Genomic DNA, 19175 nt, shown 5'->3' on the forward strand with positions numbered 1-19175 from the left:
TGTGTCAGAGCCACTACATTATTTGGTAAATTCTATATTTTTTTCTAGTGATAATAAAACTAACAAAAATTAAGAAACAGATTATGAAGGATATAAACACAATATTATAGCTGTAGAATTTATTACTGGTTTATTTTGCTTTAGAAAATTACTAAAATAAGTCATTTGTACCCCACATACTGTATACAGTATAAACGGTTTGGAAAGGGGGGTAGTGAAAAGACTGCAAAATATTCAGTATTATCCAACCTGAGACTTTTGTTCATAGACTTCTCTTCCCTCCTCCCTTTTTCTGGTAGGCTATAAGCTCAGTTAATGTGGAAAACCAATGAGATTAATTAGATAATTGATGTCATTAATAAAATGTAGAGTAACAGTTTCTACTCCATTAACACTTTGCTAATTAAAATCTAAATTAAAGTTAGACTTTATTCCCAATATAATGTTTATTGTCACAGCTTATGTGATGGCACACTGCACTGTTTTTTACCTTTATTAAAGATTTACACCCTTTCAGCTTCCTCACACTAGCAATGCTTGGGGGGGGGTATTGTTTATCCTCTTTGTCTTTACACAGATTTATTCTTGTTTGCTAACCTGATGTTTCCTTCAAGATCAACCCTCTCCTGTAGTTTTTTAGTTAACTGGGGATTATTGCCTGTGTCAACACATACTGTAGAAGAAAAGTCTCTCCTGATTTATTCCACAGATAATAAAGGGATCTTTACTATACCTCTGACCCATTTGGAACTAGGGGAAGGATGAGGAAAATGCAGAGTTCCACAAAGCATGCCCTGTCAATCCATCTGCTGTTTCTAATGCTCCAAAGTCCTACATACTGTACTGTAAGAGCTACTGGCATTGTCCAGACTCAAACTGGCAGTCTCGTGACTATAAGGTTCAACCTGAATTTACTGCATGAGTCACGACTCACTTTTCTCAACTTCCAAGATGTGTAATTTCTAAAAGCACATGGACATTTAATATATAAGAATTATAACTCAGAATTACAAGTGCACAGCTTAGAAATGTAGGATGTAGGAATCCAAATGAGTGCTAAAAACCAAGTTAGAGGATTTGTCCTGTTAGGGTGTGTTGCCTGCTAGTGTCTGAACTGCAGACACACAGCTGGCACAGAAGAGGAGTTTTCAGCTCAGTCAAGCAGGCAGCAGCAGGCTGGTCAAAATGTACAGAACTGTGATGAAGTATAGCAGAGGGATGGGTGCAATATGCAATCTGGAGAGATGCAGAAAGCCAACATAGGCTGGGAGGGTAAAGCAATGAAAGGGTCAGGTAGCAGAGTTTCTGGTGTTTGTCTTAATGAGTTTTTTCATCTGATCAGAGTGAAAAGGAGCAAAGATTTCAGCCACTAAATACAGTAGCAGTGCATTACTGCACGTTATAAACAGACCGCTGTACGTCCTTCCCAGAAATACACTCCACTCTACCACTGGGCATTAATAAAGTCGTGGTGGGACACTGCACAGATGACGGATGGAGCTCCCACCCCACTCTAAGTGACTCCTGTGTTTCACAACACACACAATGATAGACCTTGAGAGTGTGTGGAGTGTGTACAGTATATTAATTCTGGAGATTTATGGCTAAATCTGTCACGGATGGTAAAGCTCACTTCCCAAATAAGCTGCCTGAAGGTCGTTTTCTTAGTGATAAGTGCTGAGGAAAAGCATTTTTTATTTTTAAAGCAAGAGAAGGTAAATAAAAAACACTTTCGTTTAAAAAATACCACCGCTGCACCAGGATTAGCTAAACAGAGGAAAGTCAAGTAACTGCGTTGCAGGAGAGTTTGTTCATGAATTTGGGCATGGAAGTCCTGGCAGTCTCATTGCTCAAAGACAGTTTAGGAAAGACCCAAACCTGCTACTTGCCCCTGCCTAATGTTAAATACTTAGCTGGGACTGACTTCATCTTCCTCATGTGGGGCTACTCAAATGTGGCACCTTTCTCAAAGAATTATAGTGACATGTAACAACAGCCATGTGACTCAACCGCAGAGCTATCTGAGAGCACTAACAGCAAGCAATTTCCATCAAATCCACTGAGCTCTTTGCTTGCCACGGAACTGGAGAAAGACATATATTTTTAAAGCAATCTGATTCCACTTGCAACCTGTGCCATTAGGAGTGGTTACGTTGCCACAAAAATGAAATACCTAATGCCATTCATCTGCGTGGCCCTGTCTGCTATTGTCATTGAAACAAAGGGATTCAGTTGCTCAGCTGTTGAGTTATAGACATTTCTATCAGAGGAGACTCAGCCTGAGACCGGCTCCCTCCTAGCACAAACTTCATTGCCTCATTGTGGCCTGACCCACTGGGTCAGCCATTACTTACTGCACAGGGGGAACAAAAGCATCAGAGATAATAGCATTGCTTTTCATGTTAGGCTTCACACTGAGCAAATAAATGTGCTTGTCAGTGATCTCCTCTTAGTTAAGTGCATGGGATTTCAATAATGTGTTGCAAGATCAAACCACAAACAACTGTCATTCAGTAGAAAAGAGGCTCGTCTTTTGAAAATGCAATGCCACACACATCTAGGGGGCAATAAAATATCTACTTCTTTAATATGGCAAGGATAATGCAGTGTCACAATCCTCAATCACTCCAGCATCCACACTGCTCTTCTGGAATGATAATGCAGCAGCTAATCACACAGTAGAGCTTATTGTAACTTTTCCAGAGCTCTGGTGAACCAGTGATGCAGAGAGATGTTGTGTTGTTCTGCTTTGGTGACATTAGCTCTATCTTAAATAGGGAATTTTAGATTTAACAGTTGATCCCTGGTTGTGTTCCCCTTTTTTTGAGCACAACCATACAAGAGCAGAGTGCAATTGGAGAAATCGCTACTTATATCACGAGCCAAAACTAAGATGCCCACAACCTGTGGATTTTTCCTTTGTGTTCGGGTGAAATTTCACGAATGATTTACAGTGCTGTTAAAAAAAGTGACCTCTTAATATAATTATGGGAATTGAAGTTTCTTACCATAATACCTTTGTTTAATCGAAACCAGCATTTTCTGAAATAATCAATAGGCGGAACACTTACAATTCCAGGTGGCACGGTAGTATAGTGGTCAGCAATGCTGCCTTGCAGCGCTGGGGCCCTTTGTTGGTTTTTGACCTGTGTTGCTGTCAGCATGGAGATTGTATGTTCTCCCCATGTGTGTGGGTTGGGTTTGTCTCTAGGTGTTTCCTCCGTAGTCCAAAGACATACTGATTGGTTAATTGGGTTCTGGGAATATTAGCCTTGGTGTGAATATATGTCTTTGCGTGTGCCCTAAGATGGACTGGTGTCCTGGTCCTGTATCCCATCTTGCGCCCATTCCTTGCAGGGATAGGCTCTGTCTCCCACACGATCTTGAATGGGACAAAATGCAATTCACAACTGGTGACCCACTGAAGCTAAGCAGGTGTGAGCCTGGGCAGTACCTGGATGTGAGGCTTCCTGGGAAAAACTAAGGTTGCTGCTGGAAGAGGTGTTAGTGGGGCCAGCAGGGGGCGGTCACTCTGCAGTCTGTGTGAGTCCTAATGCCCCAGAATAGTGATGGGGACACTATAGTGTAAAAAGGCGCTGTCCTTTAGATGAGACATAAAACTGAGGTCCTGACTCTCTGTGGTCATTAAAAATCCCAGGGCATTTCTCCAAAAGAGTAGGGGTATAACCCCGACATCCTGACCAAATTTCCCATTGGCCTTTACCAACCATGGCCTCCTTATAATCCACATCTATGAATTGGCTTCATTACTCTGTTCTCCTCCCCACTGATAGCTGGTGTGTAGTGAGTGAACTGGCGCACTATGGCTGCTGTCACATCATCCAGGTGGATGCTGCACATTGGTGGTGGTGGAGGGGAGTCCCCATTACCTGTAAAGCGCTTTGAGTGGAGTGTCCAGAAAAGTGCTATATAAGTGTAAGGAATTATTATTAAAATGGCTAGAAAATGATTGGATGGATTAACAATTTAATGTCTTTTGAGAAACAATGGTGTATGAAGTATAAAAAGTGAATTACTAAGAATCAGTGTAGGTCAAATAACAAGTTAACCCCTAGTTTTCTTAGATCAATTAAGACAGTCATTGAAATCAGGGGGTTAAATAATTGGATGACAAGTAAACAAGGACTGAGTCTGGGTAGCCCTGTCTTACATCATGTTCGAAACCTTTATGAGTTTAGTCTTCACCATACAGGTTAGTGGAAATGCATTATGTGACGATGCCATCATGCCAAGATCAAAAGTGATTTCAGGGAAAAGAGTAGCTGAAGCTCATCAGTCTGAAGAGGGTTATAAAACCATTATTGAATATTAGGGGCTCCATCTATCCACTGTCAGATAAATATTCTACAAATGGAAAATCACTGTGACTCTACCCAAAACCAGTTACCCCATCAAGATCTCCCCAAGAGTAGCTCTTCCCAATGAACTGGCTGTCTTTTCATCTCCCCAAGATCATCTTGAGAAATTTAAGGTTCTGCGGGCCGCTTTCGCTGCAGATAATGTCTGTTAATGCCTCAGCCACCAGGTAAAGACTGAATATGAATGGCTTTCATGAAAGGAAAGCCAGGAAAAAAAAAACATACTGTAACTCTAAAATGAGCATTGTCCCCAGTCTCAAATTCATCAAAGAGCACCTAGACAATCCTCAGGACTACTGGAAGAAAATTCTCTGGACAAGCAAATCAGTGGTTGAACTTTTTGGCCGCAATGAGAAAAGTTTTGTGTGGTGAAAATTAAGCACCCTCTTTCTAATAGAAGAACCTCATCACCAAGGTGGTGTGAGTATCATGGTCTGGGGCTGCTTTACTGCCTCGGGGACTGGTCCGCTTCCCTTCATTTACGGAAACGTTAATTTGGTGTTGTAGCAGCAGATTCTAGAAAGAATGTCAATCCATCCATTTATCAGCTGATGCTGAACCAAAAGTGCAGCAAGACAGTGATCATAAACATAAATCTTCAAAAGAAAGGCACAGTAGAAGAACCTTTGAATTTGTGACTGGCTAAGTTAAAGACCTATCCCCATTGAAATGACCTGAAGCGATCTGTTCATACAAGGAAACCCTCAAATTTCACTGATTTGAAGCAGTTCTGTGAGGAAGAATAGGAATGGGTCACATTTCCTAAAGGTTGATGTGAAAAACTGTTACATGAAATGTCCAAATAATGTTCAAAGAAGTGCCACCAATTACTGATTTTAACGATTCACAAACATAATCACACATGACTATTAATTGTTGGATCATTTCATTAATTAAATTATCCAAATATACCTTAAACTGTATATTTGTGCTATGGTTACCTTTTTATTAAGAATTTCATGAAGGTCAAATTATGTTTTCAATCTATTGTAAAATACAGGAGGATACAGATCAACTTATGGGGTTCACTTCCATTTAGATTGAAATAAATCTGAATAATTCAAAACTCATACCTTTCATATCTGAAGGCAATAATTCATACCTGTCATATCTGAAGGCAAGTTGGCACGTTTTGAATTATTAAGATCATGTTCTGTTCACCTCAGACCAGAAAAACTAATATTTGGACTGATCTGGAGAACCCTAAGGAAAACCAGGTTGCTATTGAAGGGGTCCTGGTGGTCCAACAGATGATACTCTCCCGTTTTGAGCAGAGGTTCTCAGCCAGTGATCCAGAATGGTAAAGAGGTAAACAGTGCTGTTGTGGGAGGTTCTTTCCTTTGCATAGGACAATAAACCACAGCCATGATTACTTGGCAATAAACATATCATCGGAGTTCTGGAAAAAGTAGTGCTATTAATTCTGGTGTAATTCCACTCTGGACTTGACAGTCTGCCCTACCTAAATGGCTCCCTCAATTCAACTGTTCCTCATTTCTTTACCTCTACTGGGGCTGTCTACAGATGGGTGCTGTATGTGAGTGGTGGTTCTCCTCCTATGTGTACTGTAAAGAATCTTGAGATGATTTGGGATGAAATTCAATATAAAAGTGCAAGGAATTAGCTACCCAAGACTGAAGAAAGATGTAGTGAGGAAGTCCTTGCACGCTGAATCAATCCACAAGACAATCATACTCTACACCACAGGTGCCTAGAATCTGTCTATCTGAGAGAAACTTGGCATCTTACTGTTTCAGAAGACATACATTAAAGAGCTCCAGGGTTTCCATCTGGAGCTGATAATCTCACACAACCGCCTTTCTAACTTTCTCTCTTTCTCTCCTTGAATCATTCCATCACCCTGATCCCCTGAGCCACACCATCAGCTCACTAATTATTTTCAAATTGAAAGGAGCAGGAATGTGAATGTACCTGATATTCCAGGCCAAGACACAGAGGGATGGAAAGGAGCAGGAAAAGAACCCTCCTCTCTGGCTGCCAGCCAACTGGTATATCTCTATGCCACTTTATTAAGAAATAATAACTGTGGTGCATGGAAATTGCTGTATTTTTAATCCTTGCACAGTTGGGTTCCCATGATTAAATATGTACATTGAAGAAAAGGCTGCAATGAAAGAAAACTGTACCTGTGCAGTTCTTGTAAGTCTAAAGCTTTATGCCAAGATTTCCAGTTTTGGAGGTGCTTGGGTAGACAGAAGACCCACACTATGTATGAATTCATGTTTGTTTCCGAGTCTCTTTGGAACAGATTCTCCTGGCACATTGCTGTGTGTCTTTGCCTGTATTTGTGTGAGCATGTCACCGCTTGTGATCTGCTAACAAGCCATGCTTGTTTTATGGATTATAAATGAACTAATTATCTGTAACGTTCATTAGCTGCAGGTCCTAATTAGCAAAAATTAATATTTGTTTTGATAAAGATGTTGGCAGAAGCAAATTGGTAATTGACCTTCTCAGCCAATCTGGAGGGAGGGAAAAAAGTTGGAAGAAAGACAACCTGAGTGGGACAGCTGGGTAGAAATATCAATCAGGGAGAAAGCGTGGTTAATAGTCTTACCCTATCTCTCAGACTGCTGGCTCCATACTACAAGAGGGCAGGCCAATGTGCTTCTGAAACAATGCTTGTCTGTCTAAATGCAATAATTAATACAGTTCATTGGGCCCTGAAACTTCTTGTGTGCCAGCCTGTCCACAACAACTCTGGATAATGACATTAAGTAGTAGTAAAACAGTCCCTTATAAAGGCTTACCATAGCATATCATGGTCAAAACACAGTAAACTTGTAGTGAGATACAGTGAAATAGTGAAAAGTTATGCTAAGCCATGATGCCAACTCAGAAGCCATGGCAGAAGAAACGCACAGGAAAACTGCGTAATTCTATTGCAAAGTTGCTTTGCCTAAATACTGCCATCAATACACCCAAAATGATCACAAACCTTGATGTATTTTATAATGCACTGAATGAGGTCTCAAAAACTCATCAGCTGGAGATGCACCATGTAAAAAAGTATTTTGCCCACTGCGAGAGGCATGTAAAATGAAGAAACACATTTAAATGAGGCCTGGATGATAGAAGATGCCCCTCTGTCTGTCCATTCATGCCATGCCAAGTGATGTTTTCAAAGCACCACGTTTAGCACCATCCCTTCCCTCAGCTAGGGCATGAAGAGATCATACAGTAGGTAATGTAAAACAAAATATTATCCAAGTGTCGAAAGCCACACTAGTTTCAAGGGGTTGAAACTGTTGTGATAGAATAAAGTAAACAACAGGAACAAAATATTTTAGATAATACCTTATACAGCTGTCAAAAACATTGGATTGTGTAAGATTCCTGGAAACAAGTTGAGAAATTAAAGTGAAACGAGTGCTTCCTGCTTTGACGAATAAACTACACACCACTGCCAGTCTCATTGGCCGCTGTATTGAGGGAATCCAGAGAACTAAAAAAAGTGTTTCTTTCATTGTTAATAAAAATAAATTTACATTTGTACCAATTAATATTGCTGGGTACCTTACTGAAGCAATCTAAGTGAAGCACATTACTCAAGGATACTGTACAACAGCAGGATCCCACTTCAGATTTAAACTCACAACCTTCCAGTAACAAATCTAATTCCCTAACCACCATTCCATACTAATGCCACTTTCCTTTTTGTACTGTTTTTAAAGTAATGAAGACTGTAGTGAAATTGATAAAAACCACCAATACTAAGAGAGAGCATGATAGAAAAAGAGAAAAAGTGATAAAGAAAGATAGAAAATGAAAAGGAGAGAGAAGCTTGCACACAGCTTGGTTCAGGAAATCCAAGTGAAACTACTCTCTTGTCAATTAATCCTATCTTGCAACTGTGTGGTGCCCTTTATGAGAACAAATGTCAGCTTTCAATTGAAGGACATACTAACCTTTCTTCATAGAAAGAGTCAACCAAAAAACTGATTGTATTATTACAGTGGTGCTGAAACCTCAAAATAACTGTTGTGCTCCTGGGTTTGTGCGTGGCTAACTGAATTGATCATTTGATTACAGAGCAAGATTCTTAGGTGTAATTATTTTTTTAAAATTCAAACAAAAGGTAGAACGAAATCTTCCTCTGACAGACCTTGGTATAGAAAATCTTTAAAAAACCCTAGCACAATTAGCAATGTGCACATCCACTCCAATCCACAGACATTGAATTTGCACTATACTGTAGGTCTGACATGTTTTGGGTCTATATGGTATATTCACGACTCCACATCTAAATATGCTCAAAGAGGGTACCAAGCACAGAATATCTTACACCAAGTGTTGGGCCATGCGTCAAAGCTCGCAGTAATATAAAACATGAAATGAGTCAAACTCAAGCTGTCTGATGGAGGCCTTATGTCCATACCTGCAATGATACACTAGCTCAGTCACCAACCTAAGTACCTGTACATGAATGCTCTTGCAGTGCACAAGCTCACTCTTGACAATCACTATGGGTGTGCTAAAGATCACCCCCCAACCAAAGCCCATTTACACACACACAGACACAGACAGCCAGAAGGCAGAATATGTGCACATCATATTCTAAGCAAGCTGCTGATGTGAGAAACGTAATTTAAGGGTTTGCTGCTCTCTGTGGCTCCATACCCGGAGATAAGAAGAGGCTCCTTCTTGGCTGCTCCCAAACGCAGGTGAGTGCAAGCACCCAGTGTTGAGGTTCCACCCCACGCTATTCCCCATTCTCCCTCTGCCCCCAGGTCATGCTGCACCCCAGTCTGAGAACTCAACACCGAGACACACCTGTCTCTCCCTCTCCTGCATATTTACACTACATTATTTATACCACATTTATTCTACGACATGTCATATGGTATGTTTTATTCTGTGCACTTTATTGAACTAAATAAGTGCTTATTATTGCTCTTTTTTATTAGAAACATGAAAGGTTTTAAACAGTCTCACAAAATGCATTTTTGTATTTTGTATTCAACCTGAAAGTCCAGCAGATGGATAGTTGGATGCTGAATATTGTAAAACTGTATATTGCATTGTAATTGTCACCCTGTGACAAATGGATCTACCAAGCGAATAAAGCCTAGTGGATTTCATGAAAAACATGAGTTTACTGTGCATATTTCAATGTACTATTACCTACATGAAATGTGTCATTGTTGGCAATAATTACTTAGATACAGTTGGCAATGCAGTTAGTGACAAAGCTGCTGGATTACGTTACATTTATATCATCTTACAATTACCCATATCACTGTCCTCTCAAGTCAGCCACTGTCCTGTCTTGATTTCAGCACAAAGAACTGTCATACTTAGAAATGCACTGTGAAGTTACTGATGGGTTAAATTCCGAGAAATTTCACTGCATTACTGTACATTTTCGATATTCCAGTAGAGAAAATAAAATTGACATTTAGTTAAATGCCAGCTAATTCACAATATTAAAGTTCAGAAAACAATTACGTACCCCATTCTATTTTTTATACACTGTGTTCACACTGTTGTTTTGTGTTATTTGCTGTTATATAATTATTCACCCTGCTTGTCTGTGTTGCTTATAGTGGCCCATTATTAGCAGTTTAGCCTGTTAGAAAAATAAGCTTGTTTCACACTCCAGCTGGATGCATTGTTACTTCACAACCTAACAAATGGGTATTTTTTTTCTAATTTACTGCAGCATAGAAACAGAAATCAAGTCTTCTGCTCCCTTCTGCCCCCATCACACTATCCAATTAGTACTTTGCATCATATTAAAAGTGGAGAAAAGCAGGCAGAAATAAAGAGCAGGTCTGAGGAGACAAGCAGGGAGTGGGATGAGCTGAGGATAAACGGGGTTATAATTGGGAGCAAACTGCAAGTGTTTGGGATTCGTTGAGGAACGAGAGAAGTGCCACAGTTATGCCTGTTGCTTAAGGCTTAATACATTCAGATTTCCCTGTCTCTTCTCTCTCCAGCAAATTGTCATCGCTAAATTAAAGAATGTACATTGTGCCTTTTGGCCCTCCTGTTCATATTGGTTCCATGTTTATATGCGAGGCAACATTGATCAACTTCTTTATGATCCTAAAAGCAGGCAGACATAAGAACACTGTTTCTGCTATGATTTTTAACACAATCTGCCTAGTTTTTGGGTGAGCAGTATGGAGGCATGGTGGTTAGCTGGTGGTGGTGCTGCACAGCTTCAGACCTCTGGGTTTGATCAAAGCCTCTGGTGAAGCCGCTCACACCTAAAGAAAAGGCTCCAGAACTGAAACATTGCGTCTTTTCTCTTTTCAGCATGGAATAAACCTATTACTTGTTCCTTTGCAGACTACGCATGCTGACGCAGCTACCCACCTGAACCAAAGCCTGTGGCGTATGTGTGGAGTTTATTCTTCACTTTGTGTAGGTTTTCACTGGGTGATCCACTTTCCTCCCACCTCCCAGAGACATGCTGGCTAGATTAGTTTGGTGATTATATGTTGTCCCTTTCTCTGTCGTCCTGTGACAGATTTGCACCCTATGCAGGGATAAGCAGAGGTGCGCTCTTACTCCTTTCTTGCATCCTATATTTCTAGGGTAGCCTCAGACCTAATCATAATAAAATAATTATAATAAATCCTTACACGTATATAGCGCTTTTCGGGCACACTCCACTCAAAGCGCTTAACAGGTAATGGGGACTCCCCTCCACCACCACCAATGTGCAGCCCCACCTGGATGATGCAACGGCAGCTATAGTGCACCAGTACACTCACTACACATCAGCTATCAGTGGGGAGGAGAACAGAATAATGAAGCCAATTCATTGATGGGGATTATTAGGAGGCCATTACTGGTAAAGGCCAGTGGGAAATTTTATGAAGACACTGGGGTTACCACCCAACTCTTTTCGAGAAACACCCTGGGATTTTGACCACAGAGAGTCAGGACCTCAGTTTTATGTCTCACCTGAAGGACAGAGCCTTTTTACAGTATAGTGTCATCACTATTCTGGGGCATTAGGACCCACATGGACCACAGGGTGAGCACCCACTGCTGGCCCCACTAACACCTCTTCCAGCGGCAACCTTAGTTTTTCCCAGGAAGTCTCACATCCAGGTACTGCCCAGGCTCACAACTGCTTAGCTTCAGTGGGTTGCCAGGTGTGAGTTGCAGGGTGACATGGCTGCTGACATCACCTTCCCTGACCCTCACCAGGATAAGTGACTGACATATTTTTAGTGAGAGGAAGTTGTGTTGTTTCATTTATTTATTATTTAATTTAATCAAATGCAATTCATAAACAAGCAAAAAAATACCCAGAGCCCAAATGCTACACACAGTATATGCACGTTGTACTGTCCTCTTAGTCTATCTGATATGTGTGCTGTGCTAGTCTTTAAGCTTCTCTTTAGTGTATGAGATCTAGTTCAGCAGGGCTGTCTATGAAACACTTTGTGATCTAGATTAATAAAAGTACCGTATAAAAATGAGGTGTTGTTCACAGAAAGAGAAAAAAATTACACAGTATGAAGATAAAGCCATGAGCTCTGAATGTGTAGTGTACTGAGGCTTTCAATTACAGAAAGGTGCTTATTCCCCTTGGCTTCAATAATGCACCGTACTGTACACTGTAAAAAATACCTACTAAATCTGTTAGAGTCCTGAGGCTCACGCATCTTCTCACTGATGTTCAGATTACTGCTAACAAACAATACATTGTGAAGCTCAGTCTGTTTCTTTTTAAATCATTACAAGCATAGATTAATGAAAGCTGCTGTAAAAATGATCAATAACCGTACTTTTGGATATGTAAATATATGTGTTTCTCATTAAAGCAATATCTGCAAATATTGTTTACTTCTGAGAAATAAAAGAGGAAACATCATCCGCAGATAACTTATTTTTTATATCCTTTTACTAATTACAGTATTCCTCATATACCCTCTGACAGTTCAGCCGATTCAATTGATTGATTTTGATTGATCTTTGGATATTATTGACTACTTTTCAGCTGTGGAAAAGGATTAATTGGATTAGTCAGGTGAAAGATTAGGACAAACCCCATCATCTCAGGAGATGACAGGGCCTCTGCTCCACTTGGGGTTGCTGTGCAGAAGCAGGGTGTTAATCTGGGAGCTGTCTGGCTTCATGTTCATGGGGCAGGACAGGCACATACAGTATAGAGCTGCTCTGCACCTGATCACATTGATCTCAGGGACTGATTTTTACTTGAATGCGTATTTTTCTAAAGAGCCTTACTAGACAGTAATTAGGAAGAGAATGGTATCTTTGAGATGCTGATAGAGCTTTTTTGTTGGGAAAGCCAGTGACGTTGCTCATCTTAATGTTTTACGATGGTTGAAAGACTTGGAGTGTCAATATGGCAACATGTACGTGATAATGTCTCTCCCTGTACACAAGACCTTGTATGTTGAAACCTACTAAGGGGGCTAGATGTTATTCTTGGCTTAACAGCATTAAGCAAAGTTGTACAAGATTCCCTTTGAGTGGGATACTGGTTTATCACTGATTAATCTTCCATCGAATGCTGGTAGTAACTGATATAGTCAGACTGGCTGCAGTGAACAGGGAACAGCACCTCATTCATGGATAAAACCTTAACATTCAGCAAAGCCCCAACCCTGGCAATCCTCTGTCTTTGCTGTAGCGTCACCTCTCAGGCCTTCGATGGGTATTCAAAATCTAATTATCTTGCAGGAACACAGGGTTGTAAAACCCTGATAAATGTTCTACAGTTATGTACAGCTCTGTTATATTCCACTCAAAATGTATTAAACAATACATTGCACTGAAGGGGGATCTCACACTTGATGACTCTGTTCAACACCAAAATTTAATAACTCATTCATTAACCTTGTTTTGCTAATTGTCTGACTCAAAACACATTAATGATTGCCAAAGCCCCACATCCAAACATCTCTCAATGTCAGAGTGCTGCATTTTCCTGTCTCTCACACATACTCACTGCCTCTGTCTCTCCTGCTGTAACACTCAGGCATTATACCAAGATTAATTCTCTTGTTCCCAGTTTCCTTACCCCCCTTCTCTTTGGTATAACACTGTTATTCGCGTTTTCACTTCCTTTCCCTTGTAATCTGCTAAAACAGGAGTCTTTTTTACTTTTTTCTTAAAGTACAGTATAGTACACATTTGTGCTTACACACACATACTGGTATTTCTTCTCCCAGTTTTGATAAATTCCTCCCTCTTAACTTTTTTCTCTTTCTCTGTACCTACGATTCTTTGCTAAAATGTGTCTGACATACTCTACACTCACCCTGCTTTTCCTCCACTGCAGGTGTTATTGTCTCCAAACACCTTCCACCTCAAGCTCAGCCTCCTCCTGACTAGTATTCCCTCTTCATCCCTGGACCTCTGCTACAACACACCTTTGTTATCCTCTCACTTCGCCTGTCTGCTGTAAGTTTGTTGTTTCTTCCTTTATTTTAAGCTTGACTTGCCCTGTGACATAAGGGCAGTATCGTCTTTCGCTGTGTCACCCTGTGGCTGCCAGCAGGGCCTGAATTATAGAAGAGGATGCTGGTGAATTTCCAGGAGCCAGGGCTGGTTTTCTAGAACAGGCAGGGAGGGAATTTCACACTCTGCAACTGAAGTGACAAGCGTGGTGATGCAGTGCGTTGTAACTTACTGTAAACGATATGCAATACAGTGATGGATGGCGTGTTTGTGGTTGCCACTGAACCATGTAAACCATTATTTCCAGGAGAGAAAATGCTAAAATAGCCTTTGCGGTTGGAGCCATATTACTCTTTAATGTGGGTTGATCAGACAAGGTGAAGCCAGGCTCAGCCAGAGGCACTGTGAGGAGATGAGACACAAGGAGCAGTTCTGACAGGCAGACGCCTGAGTGTTCTTTCTATCTCTCTCTCCTCACTCTCTTCTGCAAGAACACACTCTGTTGATTAAAGATTTGCCAGCCATCCTGTTTCACCATATTTCAAAATGCTTGCATCACTACTAACTTCTTGTCTGAGTTTATTTAACAATGCAAATATTTACATTACATGTGGAATTCATTTTTCCAACAGCATGATACACTGCCAGGAAAAACGTTTAAGGTTTGTTAATTTACCTGATAGTAATACATTATAGCTTCACATCCCGTTCACCCTGTTTGTAATTGTTCAGACCTTAGCTTAACATTGTTCCTGTCTTCTTACTCAGAAATGATGGGAAAATCTAGCAGAAAATCACTTAAAAAATTTCTGCATAGTATAAAAAGAAATAAAACAAAACTCCATCTTCTTATTTACTCCACAGTGGCTCTCCATAAGCAGAGACATTATAGCACATTAACACTCATATGAAATGCATCTCACAGTAATTAGAAACCCTCACATCAATCCTGTTTCTCCAGATAAATAGGCAATGGACCTATCTCTTAGATCCAGCATGGAATCAGCTTGCTAAAAATGCTCCCTTAGCCATTTAAGATATTTAACCTTTATTCCAGATGACAGAATGTGAGAAAGTGCAGTGAGAGAAAAAAAACAACAGCAAAAAAAAATTGCAGGACAAGCCATTAAGCCTCCTGTCTACAGAATAAACGGACTAGAGAAAAAGATGTTTTTACACCATGAGCTTGATAAATTTAAAAATATATATACAGTATATATCTAAAAGTAATAAAAGAGCACTTCAGAACAGCCTGTTTTCCAATAGAAAGAAAGGTTCTTGTTCATAGCGACGTGGTTGGTATGTCGATCAAGCAGTTGTATGTTTGGACAATTAAGTCATGACGTCTGAAACACAATGGAATCAAAGGGCATTTAAATTAAGTGCTGTCTACCATTTTGACAGTGATTTCTGGGAAGGGTCTGGAAAGTGATACATAGACAAAATGTCACATAACAGCCAGCAGTTTATGTAATTGTGAAAATAAAGACGAATCTGAAATATTCTCAGAACCTTGCTATTCGTAAACCTGAAGCTTATGTAAAAAACTGGATTTGCGTATCCTAGCCAGCATGGTTGCCTTAAAATAGGTAAATGTACTGTACCTAAATACATTTTTAAAGCTTTAAAACAGGCCTAAATATGTTCTGCAATTATTCTGGGCTCAAGGGTCATTTTGGTCAGTTTTCTTCAGTATTAAGTAAATAGTAAGTTCCACTTGTGAAATATCAGTAGAAATGGTTTAGTTTTTATTTTGTGTACTTTTTCTAAACAATGAGATCTCCCATTAATGTGGGCCTTGACAGTCAAGGAGCATTATCAGAAAATGTCTAGCACTCATCGAGCTGTAGGTAACAGCTGGTTTTCTTTATCATATAAGAATCAACATGTAGTCCAAAAATAAAGAAAATAAAACCGGTGGTTAAAATTTCTGCCGCTGTCTCCTTCAGTCTTAAAAAAGATCACAAGTAGCAATCATTCTGTCTTTAGCTTTATTGTGTCTGGTCTATTCCTTTCCCCCAGTGTCAATGTAGATCTACAGTATAGCATTGTTATCTCGGTACATCACTGAACAAAGCATGCAAGTGTCCTGCAAGCTGGAGGCTTTTCATTTTCTTACCATCCAGCAATGGAGCTTGAAGTCATAATGAGTGATGGATTTTATCATCGTAAACATCTATTTGTGTTTGTAAAAGGTAACATTTCAGATTAGAGATAAATGTTACTTAGTATTTTTCTGAAATAGCAATTTGAAGTTGCGTGAATAAAGAAAACAATTGACAATTAATAAATCCCTTTAGCACATCATCAAAAACGAAAGCGCTACTAAAGCAAAAACTGTTAATACTGTCCAGTAGGTGCACATCTATGATCAAAATTAAGGGAGGGACTGTTTTTATCCAATTAAGTCATAGCTTTATTTTTATCATCAAGTATTGACAGAAATGACAGCACACAATTAACATTTAACGGTAGTGGAACTGAAAAATAATGTTTTCCTCCATAAAAATGCACTGTTCATGCTCCGTTTTTGAAAGTACTGATTAATCTCTAACACCTTGAACCTTAGGGACTGCTGGGTTGTTGAGCTTTTGCAGCATCTTAGAATTGATCGAGTCAATTCGTTTCTAAATCAAGGGCCAGAGATTGCCACTATGGCCCTATTCTGTGGCTGGGGAGCACGGCGACCCCTAACTTTGGGCTGTGGGACTGACTTGTGACCAAGGACTTCAGGGGACAGTTCTTACAGTCACACGCACCTGAAACATACAGTAGGCATGAACAGACTACTCTGGAAAACTCAAAGCTTTAGACTTTCTCCATTTTATCTCACATTTGCTTTTACTTCTCAGATGCTTTGGCATGATAAGGCACTTGTAGTAAATCAATTTGTATCAAATTGCACTCTGTCATATTGCACTACAAGTTCCATGACACTGTCCATTGCAAGCAAACAGGCTGCTGTCTGGCAAAAAGCTAAACTCCCTTGAGTTATCAGATTACACAGAGCAAAAAAAAAAAGAGGCCTGAGCATACACAGAGTCTTATTATGGGGTGTAGTAATGCTGAAATACAGAGCTATTAAATTCTCACACTAATAGAGTCTAACCTCTTGCTACTGCCAAAGGGGAACCTATCCTCCAACACATTCTCTACCACATACGCTGGACAGCATGGTGTAACCGATACTGAATATTAGCCCCCGGCTATCTGAAATATTGAAATACTGAAAAATTAAATTATCCATTAGTGTAATATTTCAGCTGTCGTTAGTTCAATTCAGTTATTGCTAGTTTTTGCATTGACTTGGCATTTTTATACCTGAAATGGCACTATCATAGTTTGACGTGATTGTGCATCACATACTGTATTTACTGTAGGAAGAACATGTGAAAAGACATCACGATGTGCAGAATCTGTAATCAGAGGACATCCTCATACCAGGACAAGTTCTATAGCTGCTACACAAACACACTTCTCCTTTAAAAAAAGGAAAGGCCCTGAAGATCTTTAAATTGGTTTTGAGGTAGGAAGTGGGATTACAGCATGCAAGCATTACAGAATCATTAGCATGCTTGAAGCACACTAGATACAGATTTCAGAAGTCTGTCCACCAAAGAAAAGCAATTCAACAGAGAGCTGCACTTCTTAAAATTTGCATTAAAAATATGGCAAAATTAGCTTTTATTTGAACAATCCTGAGAATAAGAAAAATAAAACAGAAATAAAGTTTGAACAACAGAGTAATTAATCAAGAGACACAGTTGTGCATTAGAGAGTTAATTACATGTCGGATTCCATTAAATTATAAACACAATTAATGCTACTTAATGCAAACTGTGACCCTCATCCTCAGTGTCTGTTCTTTAGGGCTTCGTCTTAAATTGCATACTGTACTGAAATATGCAAAGTGCAGATAACATCAAAACCTTGGAAACAAATATAATTTTCTCCCAAGTGCAGCTGGACAACTGCTGCATTGCTGGGTAATAGCAACGCAGGTGAACATGGGATACAGCAGTCAACAGAACAGGCTGCTGAAAAGATAACACAGATACATCTGATCATTTATCGAGGAAACTTGACTATTTTACTGTAAAATACAAACATTTTTAGTTTAGTTTTATTAGCGTAATTTAAGATTCCAATGACAGCAGAACTATGATGGCTTATAACACGGGCATACAGATTACATCCTGAAAGATGTTTCTGGTTTTCATTCCAACTTGAGTTCTTATTTAACTAAGACATTTTTAAAATATATTTTCAAACATCTTTTGATAATGTATTTGATTCCTGGTCTGTTGGTTAAGTTTTGAACCTTTTGAGTCACAAATAATTGGACTCATTAAAGATGTGTTAAAGAGTGGAGCCAGAAGACCATGCAACACTAACTCTAACACTCTACTTGACACCCTGGCTTCTAGCAATTGCAACATTTTGGAGTTGGACCTCATTAACTCTACAGGGACACAGTGGTATAGAAAAGCAAGTAGCAATCATACCACACCTGGGTATGAGACTGAAAAGCAGAGAGTGTTACCAGCTGCCAGCTCACAATAAAAATAATAACTGTATTCACGCTTTATCAACCTAAAGTGCTGAAAAACTCATAGAACTACAGTATATGCATGCTCAAAACTAGTCATGATTTTAAGAATGACTGAACCAACTGGTCACACCAAGAAAAAAGCATGTTGACCATTTTCAACCAGTAATTCCTTGAATGTTTTTGAACAACTGAACCTTTTAATGTTCTTACAAGAGTCTTGTCATCACCTGGTCAGTATAAGGTCTACCAAAAAATCAAGCCTTATACTGCCTGTTTCTGCTGGCCAAACACCTATAAATTAAAGCCGTCACTGAACATCGTTCAGTTTCCATTTTTCCGAGGGCAGCCGGCAGATGAAGGACATGTGGGAAGAGATCAGGCAAAAAGCTTTTGGTAGAGATATATCCGGTTGCCTCGTTTTAATGGCGTCTGACTTGACTGCATAGCTAATGAAAATCTAGCTGTGCACAAATTACCCTGTCACTCATTGCAATGGAAAAAAAACGAAAAATGCTTCTCCTCACTGACACCTTCACACAGATGAGAGGACAGAGCCTTTAAAACACAACCATGCCTACTCCCAACTTTTTGCGTGGCACTCCACTTCAAGCACCCATGTCTTCAGGGAGATTAGGATCAGATGGTTATCACTCCCAGAGCATACTGTACAGCACTCAAACCAGCTCTCCCCAATTCCCTCTTTAACAGCTCTTTTGGCTTGGAGGATTGGGATGAGGATGTAGACTGAGGCTGCACAGCTTGACTATAGTTTGGTCAAATGGGCAGGAAGTGCATGAGTCCTTCTGCACTTGCATGGAGTAACCTCCAGCATGAAT

General features: G+C 39.8%; 1 protein-coding gene across 2 annotated transcripts in view; it reads right to left on the minus strand.

The window, feature by feature from the left end:
• cdh23 (cadherin-related 23) overlaps positions 1 to 19175 on the minus strand; it is a 200893-nt gene that overhangs the window by 167415 nt on the left and 14303 nt on the right. The gene's annotated exons all lie outside the window — the stretch shown is intronic.

Source organism: Lepisosteus platostomus, chromosome 6 (genome assembly GCF_059453375.1).
Source record: "Lepisosteus platostomus isolate fLepPlt1 chromosome 6, fLepPlt1.hap1, whole genome shotgun sequence".
Taxonomy (NCBI): domain Eukaryota; kingdom Metazoa; phylum Chordata; class Actinopteri; order Semionotiformes; family Lepisosteidae; genus Lepisosteus; species Lepisosteus platostomus.